The sequence below is a fragment of the Talpa occidentalis genome, unplaced genomic scaffold, assembly GCF_014898055.3.
Source record: "Talpa occidentalis isolate TD23 unplaced genomic scaffold, MPIMG_talOcc4v2.1 talOcc4.16, whole genome shotgun sequence".
Lineage (NCBI taxonomy): Eukaryota > Metazoa > Chordata > Mammalia > Eulipotyphla > Talpidae > Talpa > Talpa occidentalis.
In genome coordinates this window covers 9,610,670-9,622,807 of record NW_023601653.1, presented here as the reverse complement: position 1 = coordinate 9,622,807, position 12,138 = coordinate 9,610,670, and positions in this window count along the sequence as shown.

The window sequence follows — 12,138 nt, the reverse complement described above, 5'->3', positions numbered from 1 at the left end:
GCTTTAGTGAGGACCACACCAGCCACTCTTGGAGCTCTTGTGTCAAAGGTAGTAGCAATTGGAAAGGGGTCAGTTTAGAGAAGTGGATTTAGAAGTTCCTTCATAAGTTAACCAAGGCTAAAAAGAACTGGTGGAGCTCTCTAAAGAAAACCCACATAAATGTCAAGTGTCATGAATTCAAGGCAAAAGAAGAAAGAACAACTATTCTGTCCTCAAATATAGATTTTAAGTAAGAAGAGTTAAGAACAAGTTATGGGAGGCAAGGTATATATATTGGTTCCACCTAACCTGTTTCTTTCATGGATACCCAATATCTTAGAATCAGAATACCTGGAAAGGAAATGTGTTGCTTGGGGTTGGTAATAATTCTACCTGGTGGCCAGGCTAGTATACCCAATTCTATTCCACAAGAGTCTCTGTCTCTGTCACACACACACACACACACACACACACACACACACACACACACATTATACTCTGCAGATAAAAATATATAAAGTTTTTCTCTCTCATATATACATGTGTGGAGTCCATATACATATATGTTCAGAGAAATCTACATTCCACAAAAAGTTACAGTTAAAACAACAAGGCTTATGGAAAACATTTGTTTGCAATAGACTGCTTGAAGTGTATGCAACTTAATAACCATGGCAAGGGGAAAAAAAAAACCCTAATGATTCTAATAAAATGGCAACATAATTAAAAAGATAAGTTTAATCCCTAATAAAAAGTAAGTAATGATTTACTTTTAAGAAAGTATAGTTAGTTTAATGCAAAGGGTATAAGAAAAAATTGAGGCCGTAGCTTTCTGGAGACAAGAATTCAATAAACAAAAGCTAGGTAGAATTCTTCTTATAAGACAGGGGACAAGGCTAAATCAAGATAGGAGGAAACCTGGGATGAATCATGGGGATCTAAACAGCCTGGTATTGGGGTGCTGTCTGTGACTTGCTCTCTTCAGCTGTGTGCATGTATTTTGCCATTCAACTGTTGCTATTTAGTGGAACAAATTTAATGAACCATAACATTAACCTATAAGATGAAATTTCCTTTGAATCAAAACAACTCTCTGGCCTTTTGATCACATCATTTCTCTATTAACCAGTTACATGTAGGCTAATTTGCATGTCAGAAACACCTGTGGTCCAAGAGCTTGTCAGTTACTTTCCCTTTGCCAACACTCAGGGGAATCCTGATCCACTAAGCATTATCCATCCCTGAAGCCCCATCCTTCCTACCCCACCCCCATGCTCACATTTCCTCTAGTTTCTCCAACTAAATTCCACCCTAGGCAAGTTCTTTATCACTCTTATTTAGCTAATATGAATCTTAGTCCACATAGCCAGGTGTAGAGAAAAAAAGATTTTCTACAAATCAACTTTATTTCTCTAGTCATTCCCTTGCCAAGTTGGCAGGAAATTTACTGCAGGATTCTTGGGAGTCATGTCAAGGTATATGGCCTCAGGCAGTGTCCACATTTTGGAGGATCTGCAGAGATGGCTATTTTCTCTCTGGTGTGGTCCTTTCAGATCTGGCTGTTCTTTGCTGATTTTGTGCTACACTTACAGAATAATGGCTTAATGTTTGCTGCTGGGATCTCCTTCTACCTTAACCAGGATGCCCCCTCCCTAAGTTGCCGCTGTGCCCCTCAGGTGCCTTGTCATCTCCTTGGAGCACTGCCACCAAGAGGCATGGGGACCCCAACTACTCCCCCATTGCTAGATTTGTCTTAGTCTCTGGCCATTTGAACAGCTTGCTCCTCTCAGATATTCTCCCTCTGTCTTCACATTCTAATATCCCTCTTATCTGTTAAGAGTCTTTTGTTTTAGTTTATTTTTAAGAATCTTTTAGTGTTAAACAATAGAAAATACAGTTAGCTGGCTTACCAGATAATAGATTGACTCAAGTGACTGAAAACGTAGATGTAGGGCCTGGTTTTAGCTTGGAATTGACTCGGTCCATCCTCTCCCCTCTCCACCAATGGATTGAAATGTATCCCGATGTCCCCGGTACTTCTAAACGTTGAGGATACAAGGGTGAGCAAATGGGCCCTCTACCCCCAATCCAACTGCCAGGGGGAATAGAGAAAGCTGTCACTGCCAGGCCCTGATCAAATTGCAAACTTGCAAGCATATTAATGATTATTGTTGGTTTAAACCACTAAGGTTTGGAGTGACTTTTTATACAGCAATGGTAACTAGAATACCACTTGTAAACCCAAAATAAATTCTATTATCTATAAGATAAATGCTTGTGAAGCAATTTTATTGGGGATAAGGAAATGCATACATTTTGAAATTAGAAAATAGCAACAATAATAATTGCTGTACCAGTCAACTGCCTATTTCCTGGAAGATCTACTTAGGTTCTTATCTGCTATGAATTCTGCGGAACCACCTTTCCCAGGCCTCTTGCCCTCCAGCCCCCACAGATGGTTGGCCAGTGGGAGCCAATGGCTCGAGACAGGAAGACAGGAGAGGAAAAGTCAGGGTTTATCTCCACTGTCCTCTCACCCCCAAGTCATCAGTATTTTTGTGACATCCTTTCTATTTATTTATTTATTTATTTATTTATTTATTTATTTATTTATTTATTTGTACAAGTACCCGGGTACAGGCCAGATGCGCGGGAAGGTGAGAGGATTCACCAGGGACAGAGCGGGGAACAGAACAGGCAGACTGAAGAAATACACTGCTGAGGGGAGCAGCGGGTGAGACAGGAGAGGTCTGAGCACCATGTGGGACCCTTGCCGGTGGCTGGGATCCAACCAGAGCTGCAGAGGCTGCGGACAGCTTCACAGCTCTGCGCTTAACCACCTGCGCCACCAGAGGAGGCCATGACATCCTTTCTGGCTGTGGAGAATTCGTCTATGGTTTTACTCCAGCCCCCTCTCTGGGGGTTTCTCTCTGGTACCCCCACGATGGCTCTTGCTCCCTTTCGCAGCCTGTCTTCTGACTTTGACAACACCATTTCTCAGGCCGAGGTATGGTAGCCACTCGCTGCTGATCGTCCAGGTTGTATTACTAGACCATGTGACTCCTTCGTTCTTCCCACACCAGGCTCCCTTTGTGAGGTTCCCTTTGTTTTGAAGACTTAATGTGGTTCCTGTTTCCTGGTTGGACCCGATGGGTTCAATTGCTAACATTGGTTATATTCCAGGAACAACCCTGCTGGCAAGCTACTCCCATCATCAACATTCTGCAGACGAGGGAAGCACAGACAGATTCGGCTGCCCAGCATCACACGTTCCCACTCAATGCTATTAATATCAACCAGCAGAGACGTTCCATCAGAATTTTCTTTGAAGTTGAATAAATGTGGAAGTCACCATTAGGGGATCAAAGAGCAACTTCTGGGGTCCTAGCAACGTTCTGCATTGTGATCTGGGGCTGGTTCCCCAGAGTGCTCACTTTGTCAACATCGTCAAGCTGTATCCAGATTTGTGCACTTTTCTGTAGGTCGTGCTTCCATCAAAACTTCTTTCTCTAATGTCAATTTGGAAATCTTCAGTTAACTCCTCACTAAACCAATTTTCCTCACATGCTAACTTTCAAGAATGCATTATTTGTTCTACATGATTTATTTACACATTATTTAACCTTAGAGTTCCATTTCAATTCAAGTCTGCATTTTCTGTACATGTATGCATGGAATAACTACGTGCCAGACATGCGCTGGGTGCTGGGAATAAAAACACAAGCCACGTCCTCACCCCTAGGGGGCCAGTGGGGATGACAACACCGAAGAGGCATCACAACCCCCATGTGTCCTATTTAAGAGAAAAGTCATGCGATTCCCCTTGGAGGGTCTCAGAAGTACATCTTTCCATGTAGTAGTAAAATGAGACAATCATGGGGGAGTTTTGGGGGACAGAAGTTATAGCAAATAGGATAGCGTCTAGGAGTGCAGAGGTGAGGAGCTATGGGACGGCACTATGGCATGGGATACCGGTGCCATTATGTCTCTCCTCCCAAGCACACACTTCCTGATGTCCAGCCAGTTCTTTCCCCCCACACAGATGGTCACTGTCTTCCCATCCTAGCCAGCTCTCTTGCTTCCCCATTCCTGCCTTATGCAGAATGCAGTCTCATACTGTTTCTGAGAATCATTCCTTCCTTGAAGCAAACTCATGCATCAGCAAGATTTCAAGATTGTACAGATAGCAGACAAAGACAAAAATGTTGAAAACAATATCAAATTCAAGCCAGCAGTGAAAATATTAGTTAAGTCCAATTAAAATGGTGCCTCAGCATGAGGATGCAAGCTCAAATAGGAGCGAAGAATTAGAGAATGGTGTAATTTACACCCAGAAGGCAGGTTCAGCAAAACCATTTCCATTTGGAAAGGCTTGGACTTAAAGTCCCCATTTGGAATAAATGACTAATTTTTTAAAAGGCAAATACATCTATTTTTGGTACTGAAAAAATAACCCTGGAATTCAGATCCTGCCTTGGGCCAAAAATCTCTGGCAAGAAATCAATGTAATTTGATTGGGATGAGAACATCAACTCATTTTGAAATGCTATAACTTTTCCCTCAGTCCTAGAGTGTTCATGTGGTTTAGCCTTGGGATGACTTAGAATTAAATACAGAAACATCAAGAGATCAAAATTCACAGTTATTAACATTTCTTAAATTTAGGAACAAAAATCTGTGTACATTTGGTATTTACAATGTTTACAGTATTGAAAATAATTGGGTCTATGAGGCAATCTAAGAGATTAGCCTTTTGAGTCCAACTTGAAATGTGAAATGGAGTAATTAACTTCAGATTTGTAATTTATTGCAAAAAGGTATAAGAGGATTTTATGGCCTGTAAGCAGCATAGTATTGGAATGTTTAAGAGATCCGTTATATTTATCATTTTAATTTAGTCTGCAAGTACTTGGGAATGTTTTGCTTGTCGGGTAGATGATTAATGTGCTTAAAAAAACAGAAAATGTTAAATTTATTGATGCATTTAAAATGTTTAAGGAAATTTAATTAAATTAAGCTTACAGACATAACTAGTTGACAAAAATTTAGTTTGTTCGACTAGAGAATATTAATCAAAACCCCCTTATTAAAAATGTACTAACCTTATTAGTGGAAAAATGATACCTATATTTTGAACTTAAAGGCTAAAGGGAAACTAGGCTTTAAGTGTTACCAATTAAAAAAAAATGTATATAAGTTTTAAAACAATCTTTTTTGTATTCCTATATCACCATAAGGCCAACCTTTTACCTCTCCTGCTCATGGACACCAAGCTAAAAGATTCTAAGAGCTTTGACTATTAGTAACAGTGACAGGAAGGGGACCAGAGGGATTGCGGTGGGCTCCTGGCTTTGGTGAAATTGCAAGAATTGAGAACATTGAAAAGGGAAAAGAGAGCTTCTGAGACCATGAGACCAATTTAGCTGCATCTGTTTTTCCTACAGTGCCCTTTATATATAAGAAACACACATTTGCTATGGCTATTTGTGCTGCTGTGCTTCCTTAAATAATGTAATGGTATTGTTTCCTACAGTTTTCAGTTCAATGTAAGTTATTTTCGCTACAAAACAAATTAAATAGGTTTGACTGGTTTAAAAATTAAGGGTTGAGGGGACTCCCGGTGGTGCAAGGGGTTAAGATGCAACCTATGAAGCTCACCACCGCCACTACAACGCAAGTTCGATCCCTGGCCAGGGAGGTGACCCACATAGTGCAGCAGACCTCTCCTGACTCGCCCGCTGCTCCCCTCAGCAGCGTATTTCAGTTGATCTGCCTGTTCTGTTCCCCACTCTGTTTCTGGTGAATCCTCTCACCCCCCAAAACTCTGGCCTATACCCTAGTTCTTGTATGTATAAATAAATAAATCTTTAAAAAAAATTAAGGGTTAATAAAATTGTGAAAGGGAATTCTGCAACATTTTAGAACCATTAAAACAGGAAACATTCGTAGCTTTGAAGCCAAGTGTTGACTTTCACAAAGAAGAGAGAAAAGTGTAAGACTATTGGGGAACTTTGTGAATTAGCTGCCAATGACTTTTCCCAAACATAATGGTGCACACTTTTGTATACACCCTCTTTAGAGTATATGGGAGTGAGTCTATGTTAACATCGTTGTTCTCAGCATAAATTTTAAAGGACTAGAACTACATACTTTTAAGGATTATCAATGAGTGTGACAATGTGATATTGTGATGTATTAACTAAAGTGCTCTCCCTTCTCAAACTCTCATTTACCAGGATGTTTGTTTTCTCCAACAGACAAGACCACTTAGTTACCCCAAAGGGAAGGAAGTGCGACAGGACAGATGAGACACATGAACTTACAGGTTTTAGGTGAGAACAAAATAAACAAGGAGACAACAAATAAACCAAAAATCCAAACAGGACTTCAGGAGGAAGATGCGGAAAATTTCTGCTGAGCCACTTGTGACACTGCCCCTCTTCCAATTATGCAAAGATCCCAGGAAGGGGGTGCAGATGTGGATAGAGCTGGATGAGAAACCACACTGAACTCAGGATCTCTGAGACAGCATAAACCATATGGAGGGAGGTTATGATTGAACCCAGCTACATTTGGGGAATTCAAGGAGCAGGAACTGGTGCTCCCTTCCCTGCCTGGAAACTTAGGAAGAAGCAGCCTCTTAGAACTGTGCTCTCTCAGGTGGTAACCACTAGCTAAAAATAGAAAAGTGCCCAATCCAAACTGAGGTGTGTGAAAGTGCAAAACACACTAGACATTTTAGCACAAAAAAGAATGCAAAGTTGCTCCCTAATAACTTCCATATGGACTGCATATTGGAATAATACTTTGGATATATTGGATGAAATAAAACATATTACTAGAAATAAGTTCACCTTCAGTCAGGGCATCAAGGTCATTATTAAGTCATAAATCATATAAATTGTGTTGCTAGTATATATCCTTCCTATTATGTGATGAAAAAAGTACTTTACTGCTTTAATCTGCCTTAGTATTACCCACAAGTCCAATCTAATCCTGAGAAAAACATCAAATCCCAGGAGAGGAACATTCTCCAATATACCTGATAAATACTCTAAAACTTTCAAGGTAATAAAAAGCAACACAGTCTGAGAAACTGTCACAGCCAACATGACTACTGACTGGAATATTATATACCGTGGGTTAGATTCTGGGACAGAAAAATAGGACATTAGGTAAATAAAGAAATCTGGAAAAAGTGTTGACTTTAGCTGATAATAATGTATCAATATTGGTCATTATTTGTAACAAAAATACCCTTACCAATGTAAGATATTAGTAATTGGGGAAACTGAGTCCCCTATTATATCTCTGGAGGCAAACCTAATTCTTTATATCTCCTGTTAATTATTTTTCCATAAATCTAAAACAGTTTTAAAAATAATATCCATACAGGTTTTTTTTCTATTTTTCAATTTTTTACAAATAGAAAGCAGATTGAGTTGAAATTGAGCCAAGACAGGAAAAGACTTTTAGGTAGCCAGCAAGGTCCTTCATTACCTGGCCAGTTAAACAGATGATCTTACAATAGCTCATTAAGCTATCTGTTTGTTCTGTGAAGTTTTCAGTAACTACTTCTTCTTTTCCTTGCAATATAAGTTAAAACCAAATAAGCCAATAACTCACACTAGCTGTTCTTTATCTTTTTAAAAAATGTGGTTAGTAGAAAATTTTAAATTGCATATGTGACTCGACTTGTATGTTGTTGGAGAGCTCTGCCTTAGAAGATTTCAGAATATCATTGCATTTTGCCTTTGTATGAACCTTTCATGCCAGATGCTTGTCAAACCCTATCAGGTGGAAATCATACAACCAGTCATGTCACTTCATGTCCCTTTATGACTGGTAGTAAGAGTTCGGGTGCTTGCTTGTTAATAAGTATTTGTACTATTTAATTGAAGGACATTTGACATACAACATTATTTTAGTGTCAGAGGTACAGCATAAAGATTTGACATTTGTGTACATTGTGAAATGATTAGCACAGTACATCTATTTATCATCTTAGCAACTCTGAATGTGCAGTGCAATGTTATTGATGATAGTCCTCAGGCTGCATATTATTATATCTTCTTATTTATTTTGTGACTGGACGTTTGTAGCTCTTGATCCCCTCTGACACTTCCATCCCTCTACCCTTCTGATAACCACTGATCTGGCTTTTGTCTCTGTGATTTTAGTGCAGGTTACTTGTTGGTTGTGTTTTTTAGAGTCCACAGCTACGTGAAATCATGTGGTATTTGTCATGTGGTTTGCATTGTGTGAGACCATCTGCTATTGAGGTTGTATGGAAAGGCATGTGAGTCTTTCATGGTGGGACACCCTGGTCCTTCCCAAAGTAACAGACAATTATATTTCTCCTTAAATTTGATTATGTGCCAGCTGTTTATATAACTATATAATTCTGGGCATACAACTTCACACCTCCACATGTGCACAGGCTTCACTCACCCTCTGTCAGTGCTACAAAGCTCTCCCCTCCCCGCACCCAAGCCCTTTGGTAACCAGTATAATTTTCAGAAAGTCTAAGCATTATTTTTGTTGTGTTTTGCGTGCTGGTTTTCTTAGGCTGTTTATATTCCACAAGTGACTGACAGACACCAGTAATTACCTTTCACTCTGACTGACTTCACTTAACACCATAACCTCAAAATCCATCTCTGTTGTCCCAAGAGGTACTATTTCATCATTTTAAATAGCTGAGTAGTATTCCATAGAGAATAGATGCCACAATTTCTTCACTTAGTCATCTGTGGATGGGCATTTAGGAATAACCTGACAATTATATGACAGATAATATAGCTTAGGTCAGTAGCAAGGGAGAAAAACACAATTTCCAAAGTTCCCACAAAAGGCTTAGAAATGAAAAGAGAGGGAGAGAGAGAATGGGGGAGGAAGAGAGAGAGAGAGAGAGAGAGAGAGAGAGAGAGAGAGAGAGAGAGAGAGAGAGAGAGATGTTTACAGAACAGTTCTCAGTTTCAGTGAGGGGTGACTGCAGAATGCAGTGTAGACGCCGCCGGCCCCCCCCCCCCCAGGGACTTGCTTGCCTCAACAGAAGCCTGCATGGAAGAGTGCCCAAGCTCGAAGTTCAGCCCAGATAACCCTTTTAACCAATGCCAGGGGAGGACTAGGACAGCTGCAAATCACACATTTCCCTCCTCACTTACAAGCTGCCTGGAATTTAAATCAATGCTGGGGGAAAAGAAATGAAGACAGGAGAGGAGAAATTTCAAAATCAATGAGTTTAAATCTAAGGTGGCTGAGGAAACCCTGGCTTGATAGGGAAAATCTGAATACTTCCCTCTCATCCCTCAGGCAGATTGAAGCTCAGCTGGACACAGTTTAGCTATTGAGAGATATGCTTCATATCTGTATGTTTTTTTAAACATCTGAGTTTTGTGGCTTAAGAAACTTACAGCAAAGACATAAGCCAATAAAGTGCAGCTTCTTGAAAGATGCAAAACATTTGTTCCTATTGGAGGAGTTGCAACAGAAATACATTTTGGTCAAATCATTGAGGGCTGTGTGTTATCATCAGGCAAAACCCAGATATTACTACCACAGAATTGTTTAGTGGTGAGGATATTATAGTTTGGGGGAGATTCTGAATACATGAAAGTTTTGTGCACTCTCTGAAGAAGATATCCTATCTTCTGAAGCAGACATGAGATTGTTCTCACCACATCCATTTTTACAGATGGATATACAGTTGTAGAAACACATACAGTTTCTACATCAATTTGCTGCCTCGCACCACCATCATTTGAAAAAAAAATGGTTAAATGTTGGGTCTGGAAAAGTGGTAATGGACCAATTTAATTGGCTTTAAGGTAACATAATTCCCTGCATTTCCATCTGCAGCTGGGCTTTGTGGCATGCACCCCAATTTTAGCATCTTCCCTGGCAAACAATGATGGGAGCATCTTGACAGAAAGGAAATACTGGCCCTCTTAAGGAATATTGCTTTGGTTACCTCTTTAGCAGGTTCTGGCCGCTGAACCACTTTCTCTGCAGGCAATCTTTGGTGGTTAGTAAGCCCTGCTATATTGGTATTTTAATCTGTAAAGTACTGCATTAAAGACTTCTTTTGTTCAAGCAGCCTTTTAAGAATGTAATAGCTGCTATTTCATCTTGTTTGAACATCTTGTATAAGTCTATGTCAAGGCAATTCCAAAATCTCTTGTCTGCTTTGTGGTTTGTCTGCTTGAGAAATGATGAAAGTGGCCTGTTATCTTGCTGTTTACAGTCAGTAATTCTGCTTCATTAGGCTGCATGCTAATTACTTTCAGGAAACACAACTGAAGATTCAAGGCCTAAATGCAATTAAATAACTAAAAGCCAAATACGGTTTTAGAGGTTATTGTATATAATTTGAGGAATCCTAAAACACCCAATAGTTCCAGAATTATGATATAGTCTAATCTCTACTATTCTGTTTATTTGAATTTTTATAAAGCTTTTTGATGGAGAAAAAAAACAATCTCCAAAACGATGTAATATTCTACCTTAGACTCGCTGGCTAATGCCGTCTTTCTGTCAGAAATGCCTTAATGATTTTTTCAGAACACAAAGAGCTTGTACAATCCTCTTTAATTATTTTAACATTTACGCTTACCAACTAAAAATAGGCAATTAGACCATAACTGAATGATAGGATTTCAAAATTCAAAGCACACATTTTTTTTTTTTTTGCTCTGAGTTCCATCTAAAATTCTTATACATATGTGAAAGTACATATTCTGACATTAACAATGACTCTGGATGATATGTTTTGTTCTATTATTGACATAGTTATGCTGGTTAAATTTATTTGGAACCATGCAGCCCTTTTCAAAGTGATCATTTGCAAATTCAGGGAGGACAGAATGACAACCTGCCTCTCAGAGAAGGCTTTTGACCTTCCAAAGGTCGAAGCCAAACCCAGAACCAAATTTGGCCAAATGTCACTGAAGCTAAGCTTTGATATAACCAACCCTTGCTCCCAGGAAACAAGGATTGAAAGAAGGGAAGGGCACTGAGGCAGGAAGCAAAGGGTGACAACCACAGCAAACCACCGCTACAACATGCTGAAATGAGTTATTGCTCAAATTCACAGGGAATAGAGTGTGCCCAGGAACAGGATCTGGAGATTAAAGCCACAATCTTGTACATAAAGGGGAAGCCCAGATGAAACCTATACTTCATGAAAAACCTGCAGAGTATACCAATGCAAAGTATTTTTTTTTTAAAGATTTATTTATTTATGCATTCAAGAACTGGGGTGTAGGCCAGAGGTGTCAGGGGCAGGGGGTGGTGAGAGGATTCACCAGAGACAGCGGGGAGCAGAACAGGCAGATCTACTGAAATCCACTGCTGAGGGGAGCAGCAGGTAAGACAGAAGAGGTCTGTCGCACCATGTGGGTAGCTCCCTGGCCCACCAGGGATCGAATTTGTGCTTTAGAAGCTGGTGATAGCTTCACAGTACTGTTCTTAACCCCTTGCACCACCAGGGAGGCCCCAACGCAAAGTATTTTCCACATGCAGCTAAGGCATGTAGGTCCTGTTAGTTATCAGTCTCACCAGTGACCCTAGTTATTTCCAGAAAACACCCCCAGGTGTGACTCACATCTTGCTTCTGTCAGCTGGTATTGTTGGCTCAGGACACAGTTTCCAGGGCTGTTGGGAGGAGACCCATCACCGCCACCACCCAGCACGGAATGTCCAAGTCCCTGACAAGGATGCTGCCTCTGGACATGCTAGTTACCAATCCCTGGGGTGTGTGAACTGTGTTTGCCAAAAGTTTGGGCTGTGTGGTCTAGTAGGTGATGAGACTTGGTTCCTTCAAACAGTTTTCCTTTTGTCCACTGCCCCTCAAATCCCTCTTGAAGAGCCTCCTCTGCCTCTAAACTCCCCTCTCCTTGGAGAACGAAAACTAGATGTTAGCTTTTAATGATTTTTTAATGATTTTTTCAGAACACAAAGAGCTTTTACATCTCCTTTATCTTTCTGGGTTTTTTTTCTCCCATTACTCAGCCCTTCTTCCCACGGAAACATTCCCCCCCCCCAACTTCTTTCAGTTGAAAAACAAAACAAAACAAAACAAAACAAAACAAAACAAAACAAAACAAAACAAAACAAAACAACAAACCACCTGCAAATGTAGACAGAGATAAATCAAAG